We start from the raw sequence: 18,730 nt of genomic DNA on the forward strand, positions 1-18,730 counted from the left end.
GGAATGTATTAGGTTGTAAGCCTAGGGGAATGTATTAGGTTGTAAGCCTAGGGGAATGTATTAGGTTGTAAGCCTAGGGGAATGTATTAGGTTGTAAGCCTAGGGGAATGTTTGAACGTAAGAAAGTTGGAAGTTGTAGAAGCCAATTATTGTTGTTATACGCTTTATTCTTATCATATTTTGCAATTCCAATTTTCAATATAACTTGCACTTTGTTTTCAGGCTTGAGTGAGAAGAGGTATTTCCCTCAATAAAGTGATTATTTATTTATTAATATGATATTACTTGTGTATTTCTTTCACTATCATATGTAAGACTAAATTAGATTTGTAATATGTTTTGGTGCAGATCTGTGTTTAATATCCAATCCAGATAAGAAAGTGTCTGATAACAGAACATTCCATAGAATTCACAAAAAATACCACCGTTCACCAAAACGTCTACAACTCATTCACAGTAAAATGTATTACATTCTGATTTCAGATGTTCAAACCTCACAAAATAAGGAAGATTCCACATGCTCTAAGTTATTCTCTGTCTTCAGTAGGAAGTTGCGGAAATGGCGTTTGTTTACGGTGTGACGACCCTCCCACTCCATCTGCCGTATTGTCTCTCTCTGCTCTTGTTTTCCTTATTAGGATGTCGGTGGGCGGAGCCGAGAGGGTCGTCAGCGACATGGGACACACCTGAGCCCAGGTGTGTCCCAGGATAAATACACCTCTTCCCCGATCAGTGAGGAGACACACTGATATATTTTGGTTGTGGCATTTTTGTGGCCGTTTTGTTTGTTTGTTTTGGCACCTTTCATTCAACACCCATCATTATCACATTTATACACGCAACCACTCACTTACACTAATGATTACTGACTACACACACACCATTGTTAATTGTATTTAGTTTACCTCAGTTAATAAATATATTTTGTTATTCCTTATCTCCACGTTGTCTCCCTTTTTGTTACGGACAGAGGAAACGGTTGGTTTTTGTGTAACATACACATTTTCACAAGTGTTTTTTTCCGAACTGATTACCGTTTGATGGCTGTGGTGTTATTGTACTGTATGTCATGGAAATTTGAGAGGTTTGTTTCTCAGCTTTCAAAATATGTATAATGGTTTGAAACCAGCAAATTGTTGTCATTAATGCACACAGAGTTCATGGTCTTTCAGTTTTGGGGAATCCTGCCAGTGATGTAACAATGCCAATATGGCGATTTACAGGTACAGTGAGCTGGTGCCTAGTGTTTCCATTCCCTTTACGTAACCTACTATCCTATGTAACCATACCAAAACATAACATATCGTACTAATTTCAATGTCCCGGATTTAGGTGTACTATGTTACATCTAGTCAATGAGTCCAGGCTCAGTTGCCCTGCTGGTTGTCAACATTCTTATCCCCTTGCTTGTTAGCTAGCCAACTCGGGCTAACACAGTCATGTCAACATTCTTATCCCCTTGCTTGTTAGCTAGCCAACTCGGGCTAACACAGTCATGTCAACATTCTTATCCCCTTGCTTGTTAGCTAGCCAACTCGGGCTAACACAGTCATGTCAAACATTCTTATCCCCTTGCTTGTTAGCTAGCCAACTCGGGCTAACACAGTCATGTCAAACATTCTTATCCCCTTGCTTGTTAGCTAGCCAACTCGGGCTAACACAGTCATGTCAACATTCTTATCCCCTTGCTTGTTAGCTAGCCAACTCGGGCTAACACAGTCATGTCAACATTCTTATCCCCTTGCTTGTTAGCTAGCCAACTCGGGCTAACACAGTCATGTCAACATTCTTATCCCCTTGCTTGTTAGCTAGCCAACTCGGGCTAACACAGTCATGTCAACATTCTTATCCCCTTGCTTGTTAGCTAGCCAACTCGGGCTAACACAGTCATGTCAAACATTCTTATCCCCTTGCTTGTTAGCTAGCCAACTCGGGCTAACACAGTCATGTCAACATTCTTATCCCCTTGCTTGTTAGCTAGCGAACTCGGGCTAACACAGTCATGTCAACATTCTTATCCCCTTGCTTGTTAGCTAGCCAACTCAGGCTAACACAGTCATGTCAAACAGTGCTTCATGAATAACAGAAAAGTAGCTTGTCTGCATTTGCATTTGTTTAACGTGTTTTCTACTGACATTTATTTGGAAATGCGATTTTGCCTGGCATAGAACATTGCTCTATGTTCATGGTCTTTCAGTTTTGGGAAACAATGTTGTTCAGAGGAGCTAGCCAACTACACATCTAACACAATCACTTCAAACTGAAACTGGGAAGATGGCAAACTACCTGCATTTCATTTTTAGTTTGACCTGTTTTTCTATTTACATTATTTTGTATGTATCCATAAAAAATATGCTGATTCGTGATTTCGAATGGCTGCCTGTATGTCTTGTCCCGACTCCCGACATGCTAATTACTATGGGACAAGTGGAGATCTAATTTCAATATTGAAACAACGATGCACATGTCAAAGAGACAGACATCTCCGCTGTTGAAAACCAAGTCCAATAGAAGGGAGAGTGGAGATCAAGTTTATAAATTGCCTGGCTGGGTTGATGAGACGATGCGATGGAACAGTAAATAAGCGTTTCAACGTCACAGCCTTGTGGAATAGACACGGGCTGGAACAAGGATTTAAGTAATCGGTATCCGGGATTAAACCCACCCGTTGTATAAATCAAAACACACACATTTAACCCCCTTGCTCTAACCCTCCCTGCCGGCTTCTCAGCCTAATTCTCTCACTGGCGGCACGATCAGTTAATGTGTGCGTGTGTGTGTGTTGGGGCGTGGGGCCTGTCTAGCCCAGTGACCTTGCAGCCACACGCGATGAAGGGAGAGGGCTTTGCATGCCTGAGAAGAAACCAGAGACAGAGCATTCCTTCACCCCTCCTCAGCCCCCAGGATTGGTCAGGAAGCAGCTAACTTCCTATTCTACAAATTTAATTTTGTCATAAGGCTGAGAGAAAATGAACAGTGTTATAGCCAATCTCATGCTATTCTACACATTTCATTTTGTAATGAGGCTGAGAGAAAATGGGCAGTGTTATAGCCAATCTCATGCTATTCTACACATTTCATTTTGTCATGAGGCTGAGAGAAAATGGGCAGTTTTATAGCTAATCTCATGCTATTCTACACATTTTGTCATGAGGCTGAAGTGTTCGTATCCTATCTGGGGAGGTAGATGTGACCTTAGAGACCTTATTACATTTCTAGAGGGGCTTTGTCATAATGGGGTGAAATTGGCAGCCTATTGGTTAACGAGAAATCCAAACCAGTCTAATTGGAATGAATTGGCAATAGACGAATAATCCTGATTTTAGTTATGCAGGAAAATAAAACAAATGCATGTGATGTATCAGCAATTGTGTAATGTAATTATTGTTAACCTAAAATGTGATTATATTATCATAAATACAGTTAATAAGGGTTTCATGCCATTTTTCTGTATAAATAGCCTTTAAAATATATCTAAGCAGTTTTTGTTTTCTTGGAAAGCTGAGAGTGATATTATATGATACAATATCAGTACTTGTTGCATTTACAACTCGTCTAAGTCCTATCATCAACTGATGTCAGTCAGTGTATTTGCTACCAGACAAATTAAACAACTTCTTTGTGCGCTTTGAAGACAATACAGTGCCACCGACATGGCCCGCCACCAAAGACTGTGGGCTCTCCTCCTCCTTCTGCGCAGACCAGCTGGCTGGTGTGTTTACAGACATATTCAATCAATCCCTATCCCAGTCTTTTGTTCCCATATGCTTCAAGATGGCCACCATTGTTCCTGTTCCCAAGAAAGCTAAGGTAACTGAACTAAATGACTATCGGGCCGCAGCACTTACTTCTGTCATCATGACGTGTTTTGAGACACTAGTCAAGGATCATATCACCTCTATCCTACCTGTACTCTAGACCGACTTTAATTTGCTTACTGCCCCAATAGGTACACGAACGATACAATCGCCATCACACTGCACACTGCCCTATCCCATCTGGACAAGAGGAATACCTATGTAAGAATGCTGTTCATTGACTACAGCTCAGCATTCAACACCATAGTACCCTCCAAACTCCTCATTAAGCTTGAGACACTCGGTCTTGACCCCGCCCTGTGCAACTGTGTCCTGGACTTCCTGATGGGCGGTGGTGAAGGTAGGAAACAACATCTCCACTCCACTGATCCTCAACACTGGGGCCCCACAAGTGTGCATTCTCAGCCCCCTCCTGTACTCCCTGTTCACCCATGACTGCATGGCCATGCACGCCTCCAACTCAATCATCAAGTTTGCAGACACTACAGTGGTAGGCTTGATTACCAACAGCGACGAGACGGCCTACATGGAGGAGGTGAGGGCCCTCAGAGTGTAGTGTCAGGAAAATAACCTCTCACTCAATGTCAGCAAAACAAGAATGTTGACATATCTCACATTACTCATCTCATGTGTATATACTGTCTAGTGTATCCTTCACTATCTATTCCTTACTATCTATTGCATCTTAGCCGCTCTGTCACTGCTCATCCATATATTTTATATTTATATATTTTCATATCATTCCTTTACTAAATTGTGTGTATTAGGTTTTGTTGATGAATTGTTAGATATTACCTGTTAGATATTGCTGCACTGTCGGATCTAGAAGCCTAATCATTTCGCTACACTTGCAATAACATCTGCTAACCATGTGTATGTGACCAATAAAATTTGATTGGATTTGATTGACTGCATTGTTTGAATGGAATGTTGGCATATTGGCAGTTAAACATTTATGGAATCATTCCTGTAAAACTGGCTGGCTAGCTAGCTAATAAACGTAAAGTCCAACCCTTACACCTCCTCATCTCCCCTCACGCCTCCTCATCTCTCCTCACCCCTTCTCACCCCAACACATCTCCCCTCACCCCTCCTCATCTCCCCTCACCCCTCCTCACCCCTCCTCATCTCTCCTCACCCCTTCTCAACCCAACACATCTCCCCTCACCCCTCCTCATCTCCCCTCACCCCTCCTCACCCCTCCTCATCTCTCCTCACCACTCATACCCCTCCTCATCTCCCGTCACCCCTCTTCACCCCTCCTCATCTCTCCTCACCCCTTCTCACCCCAACACATCTCCCCTCACCCCTCCTCATCTCCCCTCACCCCTCCTCATCTCCCCTCACCCCTCCTCATCTCTCATCACCCCTCATCTCCCCTCACCCCTCCTCATCTCTCATCACCCCTCTTCACCACTCCTCATCTCCCCTCACCCCTCCTCATCTCCCCTCACCCCCTTATCTCTTCTCATCTCTCCTCACCCCTCGTACCCCTCATCTTCCCTCCTCACCCCTCCTCATCTCTCCTCACTCTCCTCACCCCACCACATCGCCCCTCACCACTCCTCATCTCCCCTCATCTTCCCTCCTCATCTCTCCTCAAACCTCCTCACCCCACCACATCTCCCCTCCCTCCTCCTCACCCCTCCTCACTCCTCCTCACCCCTCGTACCCCTCATCTTCCCTCCTCACCCCTCCTCATCTCTCCTCACTCCTCCTCACCCCACCACATCTCCCCTCCCTCCTCCTCACCCCTCCTCACTCCTCCTCACCCCTCCTCACCCCTCCTCATCTCCCCTCACCCCTCCTCACACCCTCCTCACCCCATCTCATCTCCCCTCACCCCTCCTCACCCCTCCTCATCTCTCCTCACCCCTCCTCACCCCTCCTCACCCCTCATCACTCCTCCTCATCTCCCCTCACCCCTCCTCACCCCTCCTCATCTCCCCTCACCCCTCCTCACCCCTCCTCATCTCCCCTCACCCCTCCTCACCCCTCATCACTCCTCCTCATCTCCCCTCACCCCTCCTCACCCCTCATCACTCCTCCTCATCTCCCCTCACCCCTCCTCACCCCTCCTCACCTCTCCTCATCACCCCTTTTTTAATCTTTCCTCTCCCTAACCACCACAGTACAGTCCAATCTCCCTTTCCTCTCCCTAACCACCACAGTACAGTCCAATCTCCCTTTCCTCTCCCTAACCACCACAGTACAGTCCAATCTCCCTTTCCTCTCCCTAACCACCACAGTACAGTCCAATCTCCCTTTCCTCTCCCTAACCACCACAGTACAGTCCAATCTCCCTTTCCTCTCCCTAACCACCACAGTACAGTCCAATCTCCCTTCCCTCCTCATAATTCCTGGACTGGGCTCTCCTAATTTTTTTTTATATATACATTCATCTTATCTGTTTTCTTTCCCACACTCCTTTTGTTCTTTCTGTTCATCTCTCCCAAGGTCAGAGTGGGCGTGCATGGGAGCTGGCTTCCAACTGGGCTTGTTTGCTGATTTCACCCGCGACCTCCCCTCACCTCACCTCCCCCTTCCCATTTCAGTGGAATGCATTCAGTTGTACAACTGACTAGGTATCCCACCTTTCCCTTTCCCTCGGCACGCTGGGACATATCTCTTCTATGTCTCCCCCCACCCTCGGCATGCTGGGACATATCTCTTCTATGTCTCCCCGTTATGTCCGCCCACCTCCCCCTTCCCTCGGCATGCTGGGACATATCTCTTCTATGTCTCCCCGTTATGTCCGCCCACCTCCCCCTTCCCTCGGCATGCTGGGACATATCTCTTCTATGTCTCCCCCTTATGTCCGCCCACCTCCCCCTTCCCTCGGCATGCTGGGACATATCTCTTCTATGTCTCCCCCTTATGTCCGCCCACCTCCCCCTTCCCTCGGCATGCTGGGACATATCTCTTCTATGTCTCCCCCTTATGTCCGCCCACCTCCCCCTTCCCTCGGCATGCTGGGACATATCTCTTCTATGTCTCCCCCTTATGTCCGCCCACCTCCCCCGTCCCTCAGCATGCTGGGACATATCTTTTCTATGTCTCCCCGTTATGTCCGCCCACCTCCCCCTTCCCTCGGCATGCTGGGACATATCTCTTCTATGACTCCCCGTTATGTCCGCCCACCTCCCCCTTCCCTCGGCATGCTGGGACATATCTCTTCTATGACTCCCCGTTATGTCCGCCCACCTCCCCCTTCCCTCAGCATGCTGGGGTATCTTTCTACCATGTCTCCCAAGAGGAGCTCAGATTATAACTGCTGTCCTCCTTAACACCACACATCACACTACACTACACACTACACACTACACACTACACACTACACATCACACCACACATCACACATCACACTAGACTACACACTACACACTACACACTACACACCACACATCACACATCACACATCACACTACACACTACACACTACACACTACACATCACACCACACATCACACTACACACTACACTACACACCACACATCACACTACACACTACACACTACACATCACACTACACTCTACACATCACACTACACACTACACACCACACACTTCACATCACATCACACATCACACTACACACTACACACATCACACTTCACATCACATCACACATCACACTACACACTACACACATCACACATCACACTACACATCACACCACACAACACACCACACATCACACATCACACCACACATCACACATCACACTACACTCTACACATCACACTACACACTACACACTACACACTACACACTACAAACTACACATCACACTACACACTACACACATCACACATCACACTACACATCACACCACACAACACACCACACATCATATTACACACCACACATCACACTACACATCACACATCACACCACACATCATATTACACACCACACATCACACTACACACCACACATCACACTACACACTACACTACACACCACACATCACACTACACACTACACACTACACACTACACATCACACATCACACATCACACTACACACCACACATCACACCACACTACACATCACACTACATATCACACTACACACCACACATCACACTACACACCACACATCACACTACACATCACACATCACACTACACACCACACATCACACTACATACCACACATCACACTACACACTACACATCACACCACACATCACACTACACATCACACCACACACCAAACATCACACCACACATCACACTACACACTACACATCACACTACACAACACACATACATCAAACAGTACACTACACATCACACTACACACTACACATCACACTGCACACTACACACTCACATCACACTACACACTACACACATCACACTACACATTACACATCACACTACACATCACACATCACATCACACATCACACTACACATCACACACTACACTCTACACACTGCACACTACACATCACACGTGAGAAATGAGCGCATGGATGCATGTTTATATGTTTGTATGTGTGTGTGTGTGTGTGTGTGTGTGTGTGTGTATGTATGTTAGTGTGTGTAAAATGGAGTAGAGTGGTATGGATTGTTGCCTATTTCTTCCTCCCCCTCCCTCTCTCTCTCTATCTCGGATTATTGTGTGTTCTTGTAAGCAGACATAGGGATGTGGCCGGTGTGACGTGCTGCTACCAAACAGCAGGTTAACCTAACCTTGTGACTCCCTCTCCACTTCATTCACATGGCAGATATCACTACCAGGGAAGAATGGGATATGGAATAGACGAAAGGGAGTTGGGAGAGGGTTTGAGAGAAAGGGAGGAGGGAGAGGGTTTAAGAGAAAGGGAGGAGGGAGAGGGTTTAAGAGAAATGGAGGAGGGAGAGGGTCTGAGAGAACGGGAGGAGGGAGAGGGTCTGAGAGAACGGGAGGAGGGAGAGGGTCTGCAAGAAAGGGAGGAGGGATAGGGTCTGAGAGAACGGGAGGAGGGAGAGGGTTTGAGAGAACGGGAGGAGGGAGAGGGTCTGAGAGAAAGGGAGGAGGGAGAGGGTCTGAGAGAAAGGGAGGAGGGAGAGGGTCTTAGAGAAAGGGAGGAGGGAGAGGGTCTGAGAGAACGGGAGGAGGGAGAGGGTTTGAGAGAACGGGAGGAGGGAGAGGGTCTGAGAGAAAGGGAGGAGGGAGAGGGTCTGAGAGAACGGGAGGAGGGAGAGGGTCTGAGAGAAAGGGAGGAGGGAGAGGGTCTTAGAGAAAGGGAGGAGGGAGAGGGTCTGAGAGAAAGAGAGGAGAGAAGAGTAGTGATTTGATCAGATGCAGCAAATGGATGGAGAGGAAAGGTGCATTATGACAAAGAGGGATGAAATGAGAGGAGAGAAGGAGAAGAGGAGGAGTATATTTGTGACAGTGGGCAGTTCATGGAGACCTGAGAGAAGGGTCAGGACTGGGGTGGAGCAAAGTATTGTGGGAAAGATGTCTTCTGAAAAGCCCCAGCATAACATGTCCCTGTCTCTATTTCTGTCTCTCTTTCTGTTTCTTGAAACGTTATTCTGTCTCTCCCAATGTTTTGCTGTTTCTCCAAACGTTCTTCCTTCTCCCTCAAATGTTCTTCTGTCTCCCTGAAACAAACATGCACATGTACACACGGATATCTAATTTGCTCGCTTCCTCTCTATCCACATTCCCTCTACCTATTTCATCTCCCTGCCACTCTTCAATCTTTGCGTTTTGAGGCAGAGGCAGTCTGGACTGGAGGAAGTAGTGTGTTGAGGCAGTCTGGACTGGAGGAAGTAGTGTGTTGAGGCAGAGGCAGTCTGGACTGGAGGAAACAGTGTGTTGAGGCAGTCTTTACACTGCTGTCTAGATCCTCCTCTCCTCTCCTGGTATCAATACCTTTACACTGCTGTCTAGATCCTCCTCTCCTTTCTTGGTATCAATACCTTTACACTGCTGTCTAGATCCTCCTCTCCTCTCCTGGTATCAATACCTTTACACTGCTGTCTAGATCCTCCTCTCCTCTCCTCTCCTGGTATCAATACCTTTACACTGCTGTCTAGATCCTCCTCTCCTCTCCTCTCCTGGTATCAATACCTTTACACTGCTGTCTAGATCCTCCTCTCCTCTCCTGGTATCAATACCTTTACACTGCTGTCTAGATCCTCCTCTCCTCTCTTGGTATCAATACCTTTACACTGCTGCCTAGATCCTCCTCTCCTCTCCTCGTATCAATACCTTTACACTGCTGTCTAGATCCTCCTCTCCTGGTATCAATACCTTTACACTGCTGTCTAGATCCTCCTCTCCTGTTATCAATACCTTTACACTGCTGTCTAGATCCTCCTCTCCTGTTATCAATACCTTTACACTGCTGTCTAGATCCTCCTCTCCTGTTATCAATACCTTTACACTGCTGTCTAGATCCTCCTCTCCTGGTATCAATACCTTTACACTGATGTCTAGATCCTCCTCTCCTGTTATCAATCCTACACTATGCATATCCTAGCTTCTGGGCCTGATTTAAAGGTAGTTTACTTTGGGCACGTCAGTCATCCGAAATTCCGAACAAAAAACAGTCTCCAAAACAGAAGGCGACAAAATTGAAGGCCAAAGGCTCTACATTAGAGAGAGAGGGAGAGATGGAGAGGAGGGAGAGAGAGAGACAGAGAGAGAGAGAGACAGAGAGAGAGAGAGAGAGAGAGAGAGAGAGAGAGAGAGGTAAAGAGAAACAGAGAGCGAGAATGGGAGAAAGCGAGAGAAAGAGAGCAGTCTTAGTTCAAGACATAACACCGATCCTGTGTCTGTTGACACACCTGGCTATATGCCAGCGTTGGACTGGAGAATTTAGTAGCCAAGCTGTTATTAATGGAGCATGTCATTGACTACAAAGTGGGGAATGTGTCATCTCTCCTCTCAGTGTCTGCTGTGTGATTGACTTACTGCCACAGGTGTGTGTGTGTGTGTGTGTCTTGTTTAATTCTTAGGGCTGAGATCCCGCTAAGGGGATCGATATGACAACAGCCAGTGAAAGTGCAGGGCGACAAATTCAAAACAACAGAAATCCCATAATTAAAATTCCTCTAACATAGAAGTATTGCACACCATTTTAAAGATACACTTCTTGTTAATCCCACCACAGTGTCCGATTTCAAATAGGCTTTACGACGAAAGTACCACAAACGATTATGTTAGGTCAGAGCCAAGTCACAGAAAAACACAGCCATTTTTCCTGCCAAAGAGAGGAGTCACAAAAATCAGAAATAGAGATTAGAATAGAATTAATAGAATTAATCACTATCCTTTGATGATCTTCATCAGATGACACTCATAGGACTTAATGTTACACAATACATGTATGTTTTGCTCGATAAAGTTCATATTTATATCAGAACATCTCAGTATATATTGTCGCGTTATGTTCAGTAGTTCCAAAAACATCAGGTGATTTTGCAGCGAGCCACGTCAATTTACAGAAATTCTCGTAATAAATGTTGATGAAAATACAAGTGTTATGCTTGGAATTATAGATAAATGTACACTTCTCCTTAATGCAACTGCTGTGTCAGATTTCAAAAAAGCTTTACGGAAAAAGCAAACCATGCAATAATCTGAATACGGCGCTCAGAGAACAAACAAGCCAAAAAGATATCCGCCATATTGTGAAGTCAACAGAAGTCAGAAATAACATTATTAATATTCACTTACCTTTGATGATCATCATCAGAATGCACTCCCAGGAATCCCAGTTCCACAAAAAAAAATGTTTGTTCGATAATGTCCATCATTTATGTCCAAATAGCTACTTTTGTTAGCACGTTTTGTAAACAAATCCAAAGTAACAGAGCACATTAGGAGCAGACAAAATCTCAAAAAGTTCTGTTACAGACCGTAGAAACATGTCAAACGATGTATAGAATCAATCTTTAGGATGTTTTTAAAATCTTCAATAATGTTCCAACCGGAAAATTCCTTTGTCTGTAGAAAAACAATGGAACACGAGCTACCTCTCACGTGAACGAGCGTAACGAGTTTGTGGCACTCTGCCAGATCACTGACTCAAAGAGCCCTTATGAGCCCCTCCTTTACAGTAGAAGCATCAATCTATGTTCTAAAGACTGTTGACATCCGGTGGAAGCCCTAGGAAGTGCAACACGACCAATATCCCACTGTATCTTCAATAGGGAATGAGTTGAAAAACAACCAACCTCAGATTTCCCACTTCCTGGTTGGATTACTGCCATATGAGTTCTGTTATACTCACAGATATCATTCAAACAGTTTTAGAAACTTCAGAGTGTTTTCTATCCAAATATTTCAAAAAAGCTTTACGGAAAAAGCAAACCATGCAATAATCTGAATACGGCGCTCAGAGAACAAACAAGCCAAAAAGATATCCGCCATATTGTGAAGTCAACAGAAGTCAGAAATAACATTATTAATATTCACTTACCTTTGATGATCATCATCAGAATGCACTCCCAGGAATCCCAGTTCCACAAAAAAAAATGTTTGTTCGATAATGTCCATCATTTATGTCCAAATAGCTACTTTTGTTAGCACGTTTTGTAAACAAATCCAAAGTAACAGAGCACATTAGGAGCAGACAAAATCTCAAAAAGTTCTGTTACAGACCGTAGAAACATGTCAAACGATGTATAGAATCAATCTTTAGGATGTTTTTAAAATCTTCAATAATGTTCCAACCGGAAAATTCCTTTGTCTGTAGAAAAACAATGGAACACGAGCTACCTCTCACGTGAACGAGCGTAACGAGTTTGTGGCACTCTGCCAGACCACTGACTCAAAGAGCCCTTATGAGCCCCTCCTTTACAGTAGAAGCATCAATCTATGTTCTAAAGACTGTTGACATCCGGTGGAAGCCCTAGGAAGTGCAACACGACCAATATCCCACTGTATCTTCAATAGGGAATGAGTTGAAAAACAACCAACCTCAGATTTCCCACTTCCTGGTTGGATTACTGCCATATGAGTTCTGTTATACTCACAGATATCATTCAAACAGTTTTAGAAACTTCAGAGTGTTTTCTATCCAAATATACTAATAATATGCATATATTAGCAACTGTGACTAAGTAGCAGGCAGTTTACTCTGGGCACCTCTGGGCACCTTATTCATCCAAGCTACTCAATACTGCCCCCAGACATAAAAAGATAACTAACCTTGTGGGGACACATAGTTCAGTCCCATTCAAAATCCTATTTTCCCTAACCCTAAACCTAAACCTAACCCTAGCTCCTAACCCTAAACCTAATTCTAAACAGTAATTCTAACCTTAACCCAAACCCCCTAGAAATCTCAGTTGACCTTGTGAGACTAACAAAATGTCCCCAGTTGGTCAAATCTGTTTGTTTTTTTACAAATATTTAAAGTGACTCTCTCCTCTCATCAGTTCCCCTCCTTCTCCTCTCATCATTTCCCCTCCTTCTCCTCTCATCATTTCCCCTCCTCTCCTCTCATCATTTCCCCTCCTCTCCTCTCCTCTCATCATTTTCCCTCCTCTCCTCTCATTTCCCCTCCTCTCCTCTCATCATTTCCCCTCCTCTCCTCATAATTTCCCCTCCTCTCCTCTCATCATTTCCCCTCCTTCTCCTCTCATCATTTCCCCTCCTTCTCCTCTCATCATTTCCCCTCCTTCTCCTCTCATCATTTCCCCTCCTCTCCTCTCATCATTTCCCCTCCTTTCCTCTCATCATTTCCCCTCCTTCTCCTCTCATCATTTCCCCTCCTCTCCTCTCATCATTTCCCCTCCTCTCCTCTCATCATTTCCCCTCCTCTCCTCTCATCATTTCCCCTCCTCTCCTCTCATCATTTCCCCTCCTCTCCTCTCATCATTTCCCCTCCTCTCCTCTCCTCTCATCATTTTCCCTCCTCTCCTCTCATCATTTCCCCTCCTCTCCTCTCATCATTTCCCCTCCTCTCCTCTCATCATTTCCCCTCCTCTCCTCTCATCATTTCCCCTCCTTCTCCTCTCATCATTTCCCCTCCTTCTCCTCTCATAATTTCCCCTCCTTCTCCTCTCATCATTTCCCCTCCTATCCTCTCATAATTTCCCCCCCTCTCCTCTCATCATTTCCCCTCCTTCTCTTCTCATCATTATCCCTCCTCTCCTCTCATCATTTCCCCTCCACTCCTCTCATCATTTCCCCTTCTCTCCTCTCATCATTTTCCCTCCTCTCCTCTCATCATTTCCCCTCCTCTCCTCTCATCATTTCCCCTCCTCTCCTCTCATCATTTCCCCTCCTCTCCTCTCATCATTTCCCCTCCTTCTCCTCTCATCATTTCCCCTCCTTCTCCTCTCATAATTTCCCCTCCTTCTCCTCTCATCATTTTCCCTCCTCTCCTCTCATCATTTCCCCTCCTCTCCTCTCATCATTTCCCCTCCTCTCCTCTCATCATTTCCCCTCCTTCTCCTCTCATCATTTTCCCTCCTCTCCTCTCATCATTTCCCCTCCTTTTCCTCTCATCATTTCCCCTCCTTCTCCTCTCATAATTTCCCCTCCTTCTCCTCTCATCATTTTCCCTCCTCTCCTCTCATCATTTCCCCTCCTCTCCTCTCATCATTTCCCCTCCTCTCCTCTCATCATTTCCCCTCCTTCTCCTCTCATCATTTCCCCTCCTCTCCTCTCATCATTTCCCCTCCTTCTCCTCTCATCATTTCCCCTCCTTCTCCTCTCATTTCCCCTCCTCTCCTCTCATCATTTCCCCTCCTCTCCTCTCATCATTTCCCCTCCTCTCCTCTCATCATTTCCCCTCCTCTCCTCTCATCATTTCCCCTCCTCTCCTCTCATCATTTCCCCTCCTCTCCTCTCATCATTTCCCCTCCTTCTCCTCTCATCATTTCCCCTCCTCTCCTCTCATCATTTCCCCTCCTCTCCTCTCATCATTTCCCCTCCTTCTCCTCTCATCATTTCCCCTCCTCTCCTCTCATCATTTCCCCTCCTCTCCTCTCATCATTTCCCCTCCTCTCCTCTCATCATTTCCCCTCCTTCTCCTCTCATCATTTCCCCTCCTCTCCTCTCATCATTTCCCCTCCTTCTCCTCTCATCATTTCCCCTCCTCTCCTCTCATCATTTCCCCTCCTCTCCTCTCATCATTTCCCCTCCTCTCCTCTCATCATTTCCCCTCCTTCTCCTCTCATCATTTCCCCTCCTCTCCTCTCATCATTTCCCCTCCTTCTCCTCTCATCATTTCCCCTCCTCTCCTCTCATCATTTCCCCTCCTTCTCCTCGCTGTCTTTTTGCCTGACTCTTTTTATTTACTCCATCATCTCCAGATTTCTCCTTCCTTCTCTATGGAGGGAATATCAAGGAACATAGCAGCCAGTGTAAATTCACAGAGAGGTTCTGTTTTCCTGTTTCGGTTCAGTGAAAGTTTGGTTGTTATGGGTTCAGAGTAAGTTCAGAATCAGGGAGTATGTGTGTGAGCTGATAGCTCTGTTGGGTAAACACTCCTTCAACCATGTCTTTGCTATCATAATAACTATAAAATACACCATTTATCCTGCTTCAGTCATGCCTCTGCTATCATAATTACTATACAAAACACCATTTATCCTGCTTCAGTGACGTGTCTTGTTCGAAAAGGGAGGTTCCGCCAATCCAGAGACACACACACAACTACGCAACAACCGACCCAGCCGCTGACTCAAGCGCAAACACACACACACACACACACACACACACACACACACACACACACACACACACACACACACACACACACACACACCACACACACACACACACACACACACACACACACGGCATGGAGGAGTATTTTCAATGTGGCGAATATCAGCCCTTCTCATCAAAGCCTGACCTGACGGTCTCAAGAGGGACAGTCTTTAATCCATTAATGCTGCCTCCCTCCTCTCAGGGCTGCCTGACCTGACGGTCTCAAGAGGAACAGTCTTTAAACCACTAATGCTGCCTCCCTCCTCTCAGGGCTGCCTGACCTGACAGTCTCAAGAGGGACAGTCTTTAATCCACTAATGCTCCATCCCTCTTCTTACATTCCTCCTATTTTTCCTCTCTTCTGCTGCTGTATCCCTACATCTGACCCCTACATCTGACCCCTACATCTGACCCTTACATCTAACCCCTACATCCAACCTCTACATCTAACGCCTACATCTAACCCCTACATCTATCCCCTACATCTGACCCCTACATCTAACCCCTACATCTGACCCCTACATCTAACCCTTACATCTGACCCCTACATCTGACCCCTACATCTGACCCCTACATCTAACCCCTACATCCAACCTCTACATCTAACGCCTACATCTAACCCCTACATCTATCCCCTACATCTGACCCCTACATCTAACCCCTACATCTGACCCCTACATCTAACCCTTACATCTGACCCCTACATCTGACCCCTACATCTGACCCCTACATCTAACCCCTACACCCAACCTCTACATCTAACGCCTACATCTAACCCCTACATCTATCCCCTACATCTGACCTCTACATCTAACCCCTACATCTGACCCCTACATCTGACCCATACATCTGACCCCTACATCTATCCCCTACATCTGACCCCTACATCTGACCCCTACATCTAACCCCTACATCTGACCCCTACATCTAACCCTTACATCTAACCCCTACATCTAACCCCTACATCTGACCTCTACATCTGATCTCTACATCTAACCCCTACATCTGACCTCTACATCTAACCCCTACATCCGACCCCTACATCTAACCCCTACATCTAACCCTTACATCTAACCCCTACATCTGACCTCTACATCTAACCCGTACATCTAACCCTTACATCTAACCCCTACATCTGACCCCTACATCTAACCTCTACATCTGACCCCCACATCTAAACCCTACATCTGACCTCTACATCTGACCTCTACATCTAACCTCTACCTCTGACCCATACATCTAACCTCTACATCTGAACCCTTACATCTAACCCCTACATCTAACCCCTACATCTGACCTCTCTTTTTCTCTCACTCTACTGTGTGTGTGTGTGTGTGTGTGTGTGTGTGTGTGTGTGTGTGTGTGTGTGTGTGTGTGTGTGTGTGTGTGTGTGTGTGTGTGTGTGTGTGTGTGTGTGTAGAGAGAGAGAGAGAGTGTGTGTGTCTGTGTGTTTGTGTGCTGTCATGAAGCTGTCATTTTTCTGCTGTAGTGGTGCCTGTCCCTTAGCTCTGAGATGTGATATGACAGAGGGGGAGCAGCTTTCCCTGTCAGACTGACTATGGGAATGACACTCCGCCAGGATGATGAGCGACTCTCCTGCCTTGCATGCACAACTAACCTCACTCTAAGCATGCGGTGTGTCTGTTTGTGCATGTGTGCGTGTGCGTGTGTGTGTGTGTGTGTGTGGTGTGTGTGTGTTTGTGCATGTGTGCGTGTGTCTGTTTGTTTTAGATTAACTAACTTCTTAGTAATGACTCGGGACGTCGGGTTTGATACGAAAGCTTATTTTAGTAAGAATACTTGTTTACGTTACATTTAACAACAATTGTTTTGGTACAGAGCAATGCAGGTAAGATGCTATCGGAAAGTCAGCCACAATCCCCCGCACCTGCACATAATTGGCGCGTTATCACTCATTCCTCTCGCAAGGCATTCTGGGACTTGCAGTCAAAAAGCGTAATTCAACACAACCCAATACAATTACATATGCAAATAAATCTAAAGAAATATCTTTAGATACAGCTCAAAGAATAAACTTAAACATTAACTCTGTAACACATTAAAGTTACAACATCCTCCCCCCCGATGAACAATTGTGTTCATCTAGATCTCTAGGCAGTATATCAACTGAATAGGTCTCCTCAACAAAGTCCCTGAAGCAGTACGAACTGAACATGATCTAACTAAGCCATCTCGGCCTGGAAACAGTTCCTCAATCTTTCCTAGTTTCCAGGTTTGTCTGGGTAGGTTATCTTCTCCAATGAGTACAACGTCACCCACTTTCAGTGGGGTGGGCTGTGGTGTGTCACAGCGGTGTGCTGACTTTAGATCCAGCAAGTAGTCCCTTCGCCAACTGTTCCAGAAACTGGTCACAAGTCTCTGCCTGTACTTCCATCTGCGTGTCATTTCCCCCTTGTTTAACGTTGGGTGCTGAGTGTCAGCTGCTCCAGAATGCATCACCTTCTCATGTTGGTACTGTATCAGCATTTCTGAGTATCTGGACTTATTGGGCAGAACCCATGGGTGCTGCTCTCTGAATGTGAAGTTGGACTGTTGCAGTCTTCCTCCTACACTGAGTAGTTCGTGTTCGTCCAGAAAAGGTTTCAGTTCTCTGATTTTACAGTCATTGTTTAGGCTTTTTCCTGCCTTCAGTAGTTTGATCTCCTGTCCGAAACTCTGTTGTTGTGTTACCTTAATCCAGTACTTTTCTGCATCGAACAGTTCGTCAGCAGTCAGTTCACCTTGCATCTTTATGGTTGTACGAGCATTGGCTATGAATCTCTTTATCCAGGCGGTGACTCTGAACACTCTTTTCAGTTTGCTGTACCTTTCAAGCTCCAACACAGGTTCAGTGCTGTCTGTGCTGTTTGCTGCGAGTTGTACAGTAACCTGGCAACTGGACTTGAGTTCTATATTCACCTCTTCCGGAACCTTGTTATCATCAGTCTCTTCGGACTGATTGGGTGATGTCAGAATTCTGGGTCCATTCCACCATAGCTCGCTCTGTGTCAAGTTTCTAACAGTTTGTCCTCTTGTAGGGAGGTCAGCTGGATTAGTTTTCCCTTCAATATGTGACCATGACTCTGGATTGGTCAAGGACTGGATCTCCGTCACTCTGTTTGCAACAAACTGTTTCCATTTCTGAGCTGAGCTGCAAATCCAATGCAGCACGATCATCGAGTCTGTCCACATGTTAATCTGTTTTTCTTCCATTTTCAGTGTGGTCATCAAGTTGTTTGCT

This window comes from Oncorhynchus mykiss, chromosome 24 (assembly GCF_057628025.1).
Source record: "Oncorhynchus mykiss isolate SJ-2025 chromosome 24, ASM5762802v1, whole genome shotgun sequence".
Lineage (NCBI taxonomy): Eukaryota > Metazoa > Chordata > Actinopteri > Salmoniformes > Salmonidae > Oncorhynchus > Oncorhynchus mykiss.